Raw genomic sequence first — 11,817 nt, forward strand, 5'->3', positions numbered from 1 at the left:
GTGTGGTTTTGCTAAGAAAGGTATTGAGCAAATGCGTGTGTCAGCCTCGTATGGGCTTTTGTAATGACTAATGCCTATGTTTATATCCCAAGCCTTTGCTGTAGGATTTTTAACTGCAATCTTAAAACTCAAGAGTACCTTCTTATTTGGAGAAATATTAGTGTTGTTATGTTTATAAGTCGACAGCTACAGCTATATTTTAGTTTCCACTTGGGGACTTGCACTGGATGTTGGCATCTTTTTGTATACAGGGTAAGCCAGGCATATAATAATAATTCCTCTTTGTGTCCTTTTTTATAAAATAGTTTGCAAAACAAATCTAATTTAATGAGATGCCACTTCATACCCATTACGATGGCTGTTATCCAAAAACCAGAAAATGAATATTGGTGAAGATAATGTAGAAATTGGAACCCTTGTGCATTGCTGATGGGAATGGAAAATGACGTAGCAACTATGGAAACAGAATGGTGGTTCCTCAAACATAGACTTACCATATAACCTGACAATCCCTCTTCTCTTAATAGATATATACACAAAAGAACTGAAAGGGACTGAAATAGATACTTGTACACCGATGTTCATAGCAGCCTTATTCACAACGGCCAAAAGGTAGAAACAACCCAAATGTCCACCTACAGATGAATGGAAAAAACAAAATGTGGTATGTACATACAATGGACTATTGTCCTGTCTTAAAAAGAATGAAATTCTGACACATGCCAACATGGATGAACCTTGAAAACATATGCTAAGTGAAAAAAGCCAGACACAAAAGGGAAAATATTATAAGATTCCACTTACATGAGGTATCTAGAATAGGCAAATTCATAGAGACGTAAAGTAGAATAATGGTTACTAAGGGCTAAGGGGAGGAAGGGAATGAAAAGTTATTGTTACATGGGTATAGAGTTTCTGTTTGGGATAATGCAAAATTTTTGGAAATGTACAGTGATGATGGTTGTACAAACGTTAATGTACTTAATGCTACGGAACTGAACACTTAGTAAATTTTGTGTTAGATGCATTTTACTACAATTTTAAAAATACCAAAAAATGGAATTACTTCCTGTACAAAGGCCTAAACAAAGTAACTTTTAACACTGCAGCTTGTAACCCTAGCAAGTGACTCTTTCCTTATGTAAAATTCAATGAAACAATACAGTGAAATTTTAAGTACCCTTAAACACTAGCCTTCCATTCACTAGTCTGCATCACATTTAAGCGATTACAACTTATCTTTTATTTGTTCAAGGTAATCATCCTAGCCACAAGTGACTAAATTGTTTACTATCAAGGGTTAGTTGCCAAGATAAGCTCTGTGATATCATAGTGTTTTATCAATGCTATCCATGGGAATGGTCTTACATGCCATTAGTTAACCAGATCAAAAATAAACTCTGAGTCATTTCTCCAAAGCCCATACATAGATCTGCAACTCAGAGAACTGAGACTTGAGACTGAAGTCAGGGTAGGGTGGGTTGAGCTCTGATAGCCAAGGTTTTTTGTTTGTTTGTTTGTTTTGAGACAGAGTCTCGCTTTGTTGCCCAGGCTAGAGTGAGTGCTGTGGCATCAGCCTAGCTCACAGCAACCTCAATCTCCTGGGCTTAAGCAATCCTACTGCCTCAGCCTCCCAAGTAGCTGGGACTACAGGCATGTGCCACCATGCCCGGCTAATTTCTTTTCTGTATATTTTTAGCTGTGCAATTAACTTCTTTCTATTTTTGGTATAGACAGGATCTCGCTCTTGCTCAGGCTGGTTTCAAACTCCTGACCTCGAGCAATCTGCCCACCTTGGCCTCCCAGAGTGCTAGGATTACAGGCGATAGCCAAGTTTTGAAATACTTATGTCTCTAGACTTGCCTCCCCACTTGAGTTCTGGACAACCTTCAGTAGCCAGGAGAGGCCACTTGGAGATATGCCTTTGTTTTATTTTGTTTACTTGCTTTTTTTTTTTAGTTTAGAACTGAAGTTACCAAAAGAGAGTGCATATAGGTTTGCTGAAAGCAAATGAGTAGCAAGAACAAAAAAATTAGGAGGTACACAAATGAAAAATTGGAGATACGCCAGATAAGGCTTTGAATTCTACTCTTAGACCTTCATTTACCTCCACAATACCTGGCTGTAGACTACCCCTTGCTTTTGAGACAACAAAAAATCAGAAATATAATTACTTAATAGTTATTACTGATAGCAATAATAAACGACTGACATTTATGGGGCTAAGTGCCCAGCACTGTCTTAAGTTAATACCCATCAAACTCTGTGCTATTACTATCTTATTTGACAATGAGGCTCAAAGAGGCAAGACGAACTTGGTTCAATGTCACACTGCCAGTCAGTCGTAGAGCCTGGACTCACATGCTGTGCCTGACTCCAGAGTCCAGGTCCTTAACTCTTAACCCCTATTTACACATTAGCCCACAGAAATAAAGCAAGGCCGTATCGCGACTATTTTATTTATTTACTTATTTTTGAGACAGAGTCTTGCTCTGTTGCATGGGCCTAGAATGTAATGGCATCATCATGAAATGAAATTGCATTAGTCATGTTGACAGTACACAGTAATGCATTTATTGTTTTCCTCATTCTTAAGCGTCAAATCATATACTCTCTACTGGTTAGTTTTTATTTGTTACGTTATTCAAAAGGACATATACATGAACAATAAATACACATTGCACAGAATGTCTCAGGTTTAGTCATTGCAACCTCAAACTCCTGGGCTCAAGTGATCCTCCTGCCTCAGCCTCTGGAGTGAGTACCTGGGACTACAGGCACCCACCATCACATCTGGCTGATTTTTCTATTTTTTGTAGAGATGGTTTCTTGTTCAAGTCAACTATTTTATTTTAAAAAACAAAACCCTGGAATTTGTACTGTAGCCCTTTAGAGTCTCTGTTTATTAGGACTTCCTGCGTTTCTTCAGTTTTCCCCGAGTCTCATGGTGTTAGTACCTGCTAATTTATACTTCTAACTGGGTGAGCACCAGTATAAACGAGTAGATAAAACAGGGGGAGGTACCTGAAGGTTGGGATTCTGAGTTTCACCTAGAACTTGAGTCTTCCCAGATTCAGGGTCATTATTAGAATGAGCCAGATTCTTCCAAACCTAATCAAAGTGCTCTTTTATTTCCAGTGATTTAAATGCTTAGCTATTGTTGCTATTCCTTTCATCTTTATTTATTTGTAGGACAAGCAGAAGGTTTTACATTACTATATTTAGAGATGCCATCTGGTAGGCAAACTAGTGAACAAAAATGTTTTGTTCCTTTCATGTAGCTGCACTACTTTGAAATGTAGTTAAGTTTCAGGATAGCTATTTCTTTTATGGTAGATCTTTGGCCCTATTAAACTTGGGGGAAAATTATCACTGGAAATTTTTCATTCATACATTCTGTTACTCTTTGTGTCTCCCCTAATTCTTTTCTTGTTGCTACTAATTTGCTTTCAGCAAATCTATATGCACTCTCTTTTGGTAACTTCAGTTCTAAACTAAAAAAAAGCAAGTAAACAAAAGCCAAAAAACAAAACAAACAAAAAACAACAATCCTTCTGTTTTGCAGAGTTCAGTATCTACTAGGATCTACAGATATAAATGGGAAAATCAGAGCTTAGTTCACTGTTCTGCTGTGCGTTTAGAAATCCTTTGGAATCCACTCGTTGGCTTTAAAAACAACCTGAAAATTTAGCCATTTAGAGTAGTATATTTGGCATTTTCAAATGATAACAGTTACATGAAATTGCACTGGTCGTGTGAACAGTACACAGTTATGCATTTGCTTTTTTCTCATTCTCAAGCATCAAATCATATCCTCTCCACTGGTTGGTTTTTATTAACTGCATTATTCAAAAGGACATACTTGAACAATAAATACACATTGCACAAAATGTTTCAGGTTTAGGTAATTTAAAAATTTTAATAAATTAACAAAACAAATTTCTTTATACATTCCTCCTATGCATTTATTTGAAAAAAAAAACAAAGCAAAAGACTAGAGAAAAGCTTAAAGGTTCTGAATCCATATAAATATCTCATTTTAGAAATAAGATTTTAAGCTTTAATATAACCATTGCCAAAGTTCTGGGGACCTTAGACTTTTTCAATTCAGTCTTTCTATTATAGATACATAGATGAAAGAGTTCCCCTAGTTCACCCCTTACTTCCACTAGATGTGTGTGGTCCCTCTCCTTTTGGGAAGAGAAGGGCCACCTGGGGCATTGTGAGATGGGCTGAGGCTGCATTGGTGGTAGGGGTAGGGGAACACATGAGTTACTCAAACAGAGACCAAACAGAAATCTTGGAACCCAGACAGTTCTCACTTTGCTGGATTATTAACAGTCAAAGTGATCCACACCAAAGCAGTGTGCAGGCCCTAGGGGAAGACAGTGACAGTTCTTCTCTAGAGTGCAGGACGGATAGTCACTGTGTATGCCTGGGTGCCAGGACACTCTTCTTTGCATTGCCACATGTCTCTTCCCTTCCCTGAACACCTGCCATGGCCAGTTCTCAAATTCCCAATTTACCCTCTGGAAGCAGTTCTTATTCAACTTCCTCTAAGTCCTCATAAGAATCACAGGACTCCCTCTTTCAATCTTCATATTTGCCTATGTACTCTAGAACTTACTACTTTTTTCTTCTATAATAGATCTTGCTGGCTTTCCAAATCCAGAGCAAGAACTCCTAAGCAGGTTCTGTTCCCCTGAGTGCAGGGAAGGCTCAATCTTCAAACCCTCCCATGAGATAAGGGGAAGTCATCGCATTCCATACATCTAGTACAAAGAGAAGAAAGAAAAGCAAAAGAGTAATTTATCTGTTAATACAATCTGAACACTGAACATCTACATTCTGCTATATTCATTTAAGAGATTATATATATATATATATATATATATATATAAATTAAAGAATATATATACATATAAGGAAGAATATTGAATATTGAAGTATTGAAATGACAGCAAGGGGTTCCTGTTCTAGCTTCAGGGGTGATAAGTTGTGCAGCATTAGGTAGACCATTTATTTCACTGGACATATTTCTCCAACTTTGAAATAAAGAAGTAGTGCATGATGAAGAAGCTCTTAGTTTCCATGATTCTAAGATCCTGAAAGAGTTTAAATATATGACATGTGCTATGTTTATAAATATACCTCTGATATTTAATTCTGCTCATAAAATTATGGTTCAAAATACTTAATTGTACTGCATAGACACCTAGTTAGTAGTGTTAGAAAGATCAGCACATATGATTCTCCTTTTTCCTGTGTGACTGAGTTTAGCACCTTTTTCTCTTCCCATTCTTTCTATGATGGCTTCTAAAAGCCAGACAAACAAGTTCAAAAAGATCTTTTTAACAGATGATCAGAAAATATAAAGTCAACCTTTGCAATTTAAAAAAGGATGTGCAATTTATTCTGAAGTGGACTATTTTCAGGATGTGTGTGTATTTGCCTGTCGCTCTGTATATGTATATATGTGAATGTTTTCAATGGGTCAATGTCATAAGTATCAAGATATCACAGTGGATTTTCTATTGTCATAACTATATTTAAAAAAAATAAAAAGCTTTGTATAATTTTTCTTAATTCATATTTTAAAGGCAAATTAAGAATATTTCTTTGTCATATGATAGTCCCAGAGAATTTGCTTTCTTATAGAATGATGGCAAAATATCATTCTTCAAGAGTAGATATTCTTTGTGCAAGTTACAAATGAATGCAACCATATATATCCAAAAGAATTGAAAGCAGGATCTCCAAGAGATATGTGTACACTCATGCTCATAGCAGCACTATTTACAATAACTGGTACAGTTAGTGTACGGTACAATATGGATGGAAGAAATCCATGTCCTTCAACAGATAAATGGATAAACAATATGTGGTAAGTACACATAATGGAATATCATTCAGCCATAAAAAGGAAGGAAATCCTGTCACATGTTACAACACAGCTGAATTTTGAGGACATCATGCTAAGTGAAATAAGCATGTCACAAAAAGACAAGCAGTCACAAAAAGACAAACACTGTATGCTTTCACTTATAAGAGGTATCTGAAGTAGTCAAATTCATAGAAACAGAAAGTGTAATAGAATGGTGGTTACCAGGTGCTGAAGAGAGGGGTAAGGAAGTAGTTGTTTTATGGATATAGAGTTTCAGATTTGCAAGATGAGAAAGTTCTGGAGATCTGTTTCATAACAATGTGAATGTACTTACAACTACTGAACAGTGCACTTATAAATGGTTAAGATGGTTAAGTTTTACATTGTTTTTAACTTTTTAATCTGGTAATAAATGAATAAAAATGATGAGAAGTTTAAAGCAGCAATTATTCAAAATATTAATTTGACATTCATTATATATTTTCATTCGTATGAAATTTGTTTCATTCCCCTTCACAGGGGTTAACAGAGTAAAAGAATATAAGTGAGAATAAATGTCTTTATTAGATACTTCTGCAAATCTGAAAACCCATACACAATTCCAGAGTAAATTATAGGCGAAACTGTCAGTGATCTGTGGAGGAAGATGCACTAGATTTCGAGTTGGAAAACTTAGGTTTGAATACTTGTCCTGCTACGGCTGGCACTGTGATCTACTAAGTTATAGTTGCCTTAAACATAAGTCATAGTTTATGTTGTATTTTCCTGAAATACCTGAAGCCGTGTCTTAGATGTTATTTGTTGGAATGAAATTATGCCTTTGAGTTATATTTTGAAGAAAAAGAGTGAACGAAGAGGGGAACTCTATGTTCTTCTGGCATCTACTTATTATCCTGGCATGTAGACAGTAGCCAGCCAGAGCTAGAGGGGGCACAGACCAAGACTTGGAGGGAACCAGACAAGACCAGAGTAAGGTCACAATATTAGGACTGGTTTCCAGCTTCACAGGGGAAGCAAAACTTTTTGAAAAACACAAAGCTCAATATCAAGAAATCTTGTAGTGAGAACCGAAAAAAGCTAGGACATGACCCGGGTGAAAAGAAGTAGGTCGTAAAAGACAAGGAAAGGAAAGAGCCATAATACAGGAAGGCTGGTGGCTTGAAGTGTGGCATGTGTGACGAGCATGAGGTCAGACAGCCCAGCAGGAAGGGTCTGTGTACTATGGCAAAGCTATTCAATTGGTGGTGACTATGGGTAGGGGGTATTAAGCCCTCATTTAATATTTAGCTTAAAGTATGGACCCTCTCAAGTGAAAGAGACACCAACACACACACACACACACACACACACACACACACACACTTTACTTTGAATGCACTTTTAGAAGGTTTGTGAACCTACCAAAGTCAATCCATGGACACCCTAGAAATCCATGGAACTCAGGGTGTGACTCACCTGCCTCATGCTTTTATACTTTTGAGGGCAGCAACACAAAAAAATTAATGGTCACTCATCCATTCCAGTTGCCAACAAGGCAAAGCTTATGAGAAGTCCTGTGCCTTATGTCTTCAACTAAATCCAAGTAGCACTATTCACCTTGTGCTAGCTATCCTATTGTCTAGTTTAGTTGGTATAAGAAAAAAACCAAATTTCTATAGTGGTTGTCTCTCCAATTTTTCTATTGTATGTCCCTATCAGTAGAAATTTTTCAGCACCTCTCTTACAAATGTGTAGTTATTTATAAATTATATGAATGCCTTGTTGTAGTAATATATTATGTGTATACTCAACATAAATAAAAAAAATGTAAAACATGGGCTAAAAGTAAAATATAAATCAATTCTAATATTTTCTTTCCATATTCCAAAGTACTATCTTGTGCACCCTTGAGGTATAATCATCTTGTATAGAAAACATGATTCTTTAGGATGATTTTGCAAATTCAAGCATAAAAACAACAAATAAATGAGGTCATTTTTATAAGAATGCCTCATTTTAGGAAAGCGTAGTTTACATCCCCAAGTCTAAATGTGCAAGATAAATTAGATTATGGTTGAATTTATATTTAGCAAGTGTCTATTTCAGAGATCTTCTTGCAGGCAAACTAGATTTTGTTTTTTCATTTTTATCTTCCCAGTGTCTATACTATAAAAGGATTCTTCTCAGAGTGACTTTTCTTTAAAAAAGATGCCTTTACAATGCATCTATTATAAGAATTGATACAAGTTTCCCGAAGCTCTTTAGGAACACACCTTTATTTATCATTCCAGTTTTATTGTTGGAAACACCCAGTGTTGTATTCTATTCTTTTCACCACACTGAACACCAAGAATTTTCCAAATGCTCTGTGCTGCCTCCTGCTCTTTTCCCTTTGCCCATTCAAATCTCAGCCAGGTGTAGATCTCTTCTGTTCCCTCCTTCACCTGCCAACTTATTCTTCAAAATTCAGGTCTCTCGGCTCTTCTTTCTATCAGTCCTCTTGTACCTGCTCCTATGGCAAACTCAGCTGCCACTAACATAGCACTTGCACAATTGACTATTTACTTTCCTGTCTTTCTGTCCTCATGTTCACATTGTGGGCCTGAGAAATAATAGTATTAACAAAAATAAAGAGCTTCCCTTTAGTGTTGGCACTATGCTGAGTCTTTAATCATTCTTTCACTTAAACGTAGGGTGCAGGTGTGTGTATGTACATGTGTGTATGCAGAGAAAAGGAATTTTTGCTTAATTTTTTTCTTGTATTACCCATTAATTTATAGTTACATGGTCATTATAGAATGCATGAAACACAAAGGATGTTTCAAAGTATCATTAACTACAGCTGTTTCAATAGAAAAAGTACAAGAGACAAGCAATTTACTCAACGATTTGGATTTTGTAAAAACACACACTAACCATCAGCTTTTGGAAACTTAACTGACAAACTCAACTGCTTGCTTCAATTTGTACCAAAGAAGGGCTTCAAAAAACTATTTATCCGGGTATTTTACTTATTTTTTCTAAGAATTTATATATTCTTCTTAGTAGCATTGAAATCAAACTGAAAAAACATTAATATGTTATTTATGAAGAAAAGTGAGTTGACTCTAATAAAAATATTGATTCACGTCTTACTTCTCAGTGAGAAATGCCACCCATGAAGTAGGCTGGCACTTGCTGCTAGTAATAATATAATGTCAGCAAAGCCAGAAAAAATACACACTTGCAAAAGTGTGAATTATTTATTTTTCTTAACAGAAAATGTAAAGTGCATAAATATTTAGCTGAAAATAATTTAACAGCATATATTGGACTAAATAATTTAACAGTATATATTTACCTAAAACATCAAAGGGCCTTGTCAGAAATTAACATAGACTATAAGAATGCATGTCCCTTTGCATAGACATATAACTTAAAATCTAAAACAATTAAAGCATTAAAAGATAAATTATAGTCAGCTGTCATTAATTTAGTTATTTTTTTCTTTTTTAAAATTAAGTAAGTTCACATATGCTCTATAGATTTAAATCTTCCTCTTCCCCACAAAAAAAGTATCCTACTTATGTAAAATATTTACATCATATGGGTGGAGTTCATAAGCAAAAATACATTTTTCATGGTTATTTAAATCACCATATATACTAACAATTCCCCTCTCTTGCCACTCTTGTTAGAGAGTAGTTCAGTTCAGTCACATGGTTAACATCTGGAAGTCACTCGAGGTAATAACTACCACCAATTTGTTGCATATTCAGAGGAGAGAAATACTAGAATGGAAGTAAAGAAGGCAAATTCGCAAATTCCATGTCTCTTTTGACACACACAGACTCAAATGTCATTATTGTCTTTAAGCCATTCATTAGGCCAGTGAAAAGATTGAGCTATCAATAAATATGTTCTTTGTCTTAAAATAAACTTCCAGAAAACATAAAAATGGACTGCAAATGAAATCTCTTGGTTATTTCAGTTTCACACAGGACGTGATTTTCATTTTGACCCATGGCCCTGGCCATAAACACAAGATGCATGCATTTTTTTTTCCCTACAATTTGTGCTTTGTGTAAAGCACGAAGTTTCTCTCATAACATCATTAAGCAGACTTGTTCATTTCTGAGTATGGGAAAAAAAAAATACAGAGTATAAAATAGAAAGTTCAGCCACACTCTTTGTACTCAGTAGCAGCCATTTTTGAACTGTGTTTCACAGATCTCCAAGACATTTTCAACAGTGTCAACCCAAGTGATTTCTTTGAAATAGAGTTTAGTAATGATGACATTTTAATCTTGTCCCTACGACTATTTCTATAGATCCTATGGCATTTAAAAGATTTGTATCAGCATAAAAAATGCAAATACTGTAAAGTACCAACCTTTTTTTTTTTTCTTTTAAATAGTGGTCTATGTCACAAATTAGAAAAAATAAATTAAAGGTTGTTCTTTACATTCAAAGGTTATGCTAATCATGGCAATTATTTAGGGATCTGTAGCTTAAAATGAATCCTTTTGAAGACAGAACTTCAATTAGTGGCTGTGGTTCTTGTTCTCAGAGGTTGTCATTGTTTTGAATTATTGTCTTTTTTGACCAGTGATTGACTAAATCCTTTTCTCAAGACATGTCACCACGTTCCACATTACCACATTCTTTGCTGTTCTGCTCATGGGTCTTGCCTGCCTCCCCCGTTGTTTGAAGAAGTACTTATTGTATCCATAAGAGTGTTTCTGTCAGGTCTTGTTGTTTGCAGTTGACCCACTTAAGTTCACTAAACCTGTTGGGTATCCTGTGCCTAGCCCAGGGAAGTTGTATTGTGACCAACATAATTTTAAATTAAGTGGATGAAAATCTCATTGTAGGGGATACATACAAAGTCAGTGATTACTCATGTACCCCGATGTCTCATGTTAACGCAAAATTATCCAGTATTCACCACTTGCCAAGTATGAACAGCACGTTCTTAAAAATATTATAATAATTTTCCCTTCCAGTGTGAAATCAGAAATCACCGTTAGCTCCCTAGAGATGATATGAAAACAAAGTAAGCTGATCTTCACAGTAGTAGTCATCCTCCAAAGTTCAACTCGATACCAAAAATTTATTAGCTATTACCTGAGGGTTGGTAACTACCTGAGGATCAGCAGTAGAAACTTTTCATTAAAATTAATCAAGTTATATAAAATGTTAATAGCACTGGTAGATTGCCTGCTATGCCCTAAGCACTGTAAGGTAATTGACAAGTCTCTATTCCGTAAGAACTTGTGTTCCCTGTCTTTGCTTTTAGGATATAGCAGCAGAGTGGTGAGAAAAAAAAAAGATACATTTTAAATCTATTTGCTTAATATTTAGAACCTACTACAACTAACTAAAATTCTTCGTGCTTTTACCATTTCCATAATAAAGAGTGATAACAGTGACAGGGGAATGGATTTGTTCCTGGAAATCATCTGTTATCTGTAGAACTTGCATTTGTTTGTGTGGAAAATACTCCAGTAATGCATTTTATTAAATTATAGTAATATTACAGAGCTGATGTAATTGTAGTCCTGAATTGTGTCCTTTAAAATATACTCAATACACTCAAATACTTTGGGGGAACTTTTCAGTGGCTTCTTTGTGTATTTTCACATTTAAAAAGCTGTAACCAGAATTCCCTTATTTCATGGTATTATTTACTCATCACATGATTTAGACTACCCAAATGGTACTTCTCCCAAATGTGAGTCATACTTTTTGGGTTTCTCAATTAGTATTCATATATTTTTTTGTCATTATTTACTACTATAATAAGTGTTACTGTGATGCTATGAGTATTTGATTGCGTATCAATTAAATCCATTGAAAAGTTTATTTAACCAAATGGCATAGAATGTCCACTATTGTAAGACGCTGTGTTAAATACTGATCGTGAATGAAAGATAAAAGAGACTTTGGTCCTACCCTTAAGGAATTTACATTTA

The sequence above is a fragment of the Microcebus murinus genome, chromosome 23, assembly GCF_040939455.1.
Source record: "Microcebus murinus isolate Inina chromosome 23, M.murinus_Inina_mat1.0, whole genome shotgun sequence".
NCBI lineage: Eukaryota > Metazoa > Chordata > Mammalia > Primates > Cheirogaleidae > Microcebus > Microcebus murinus.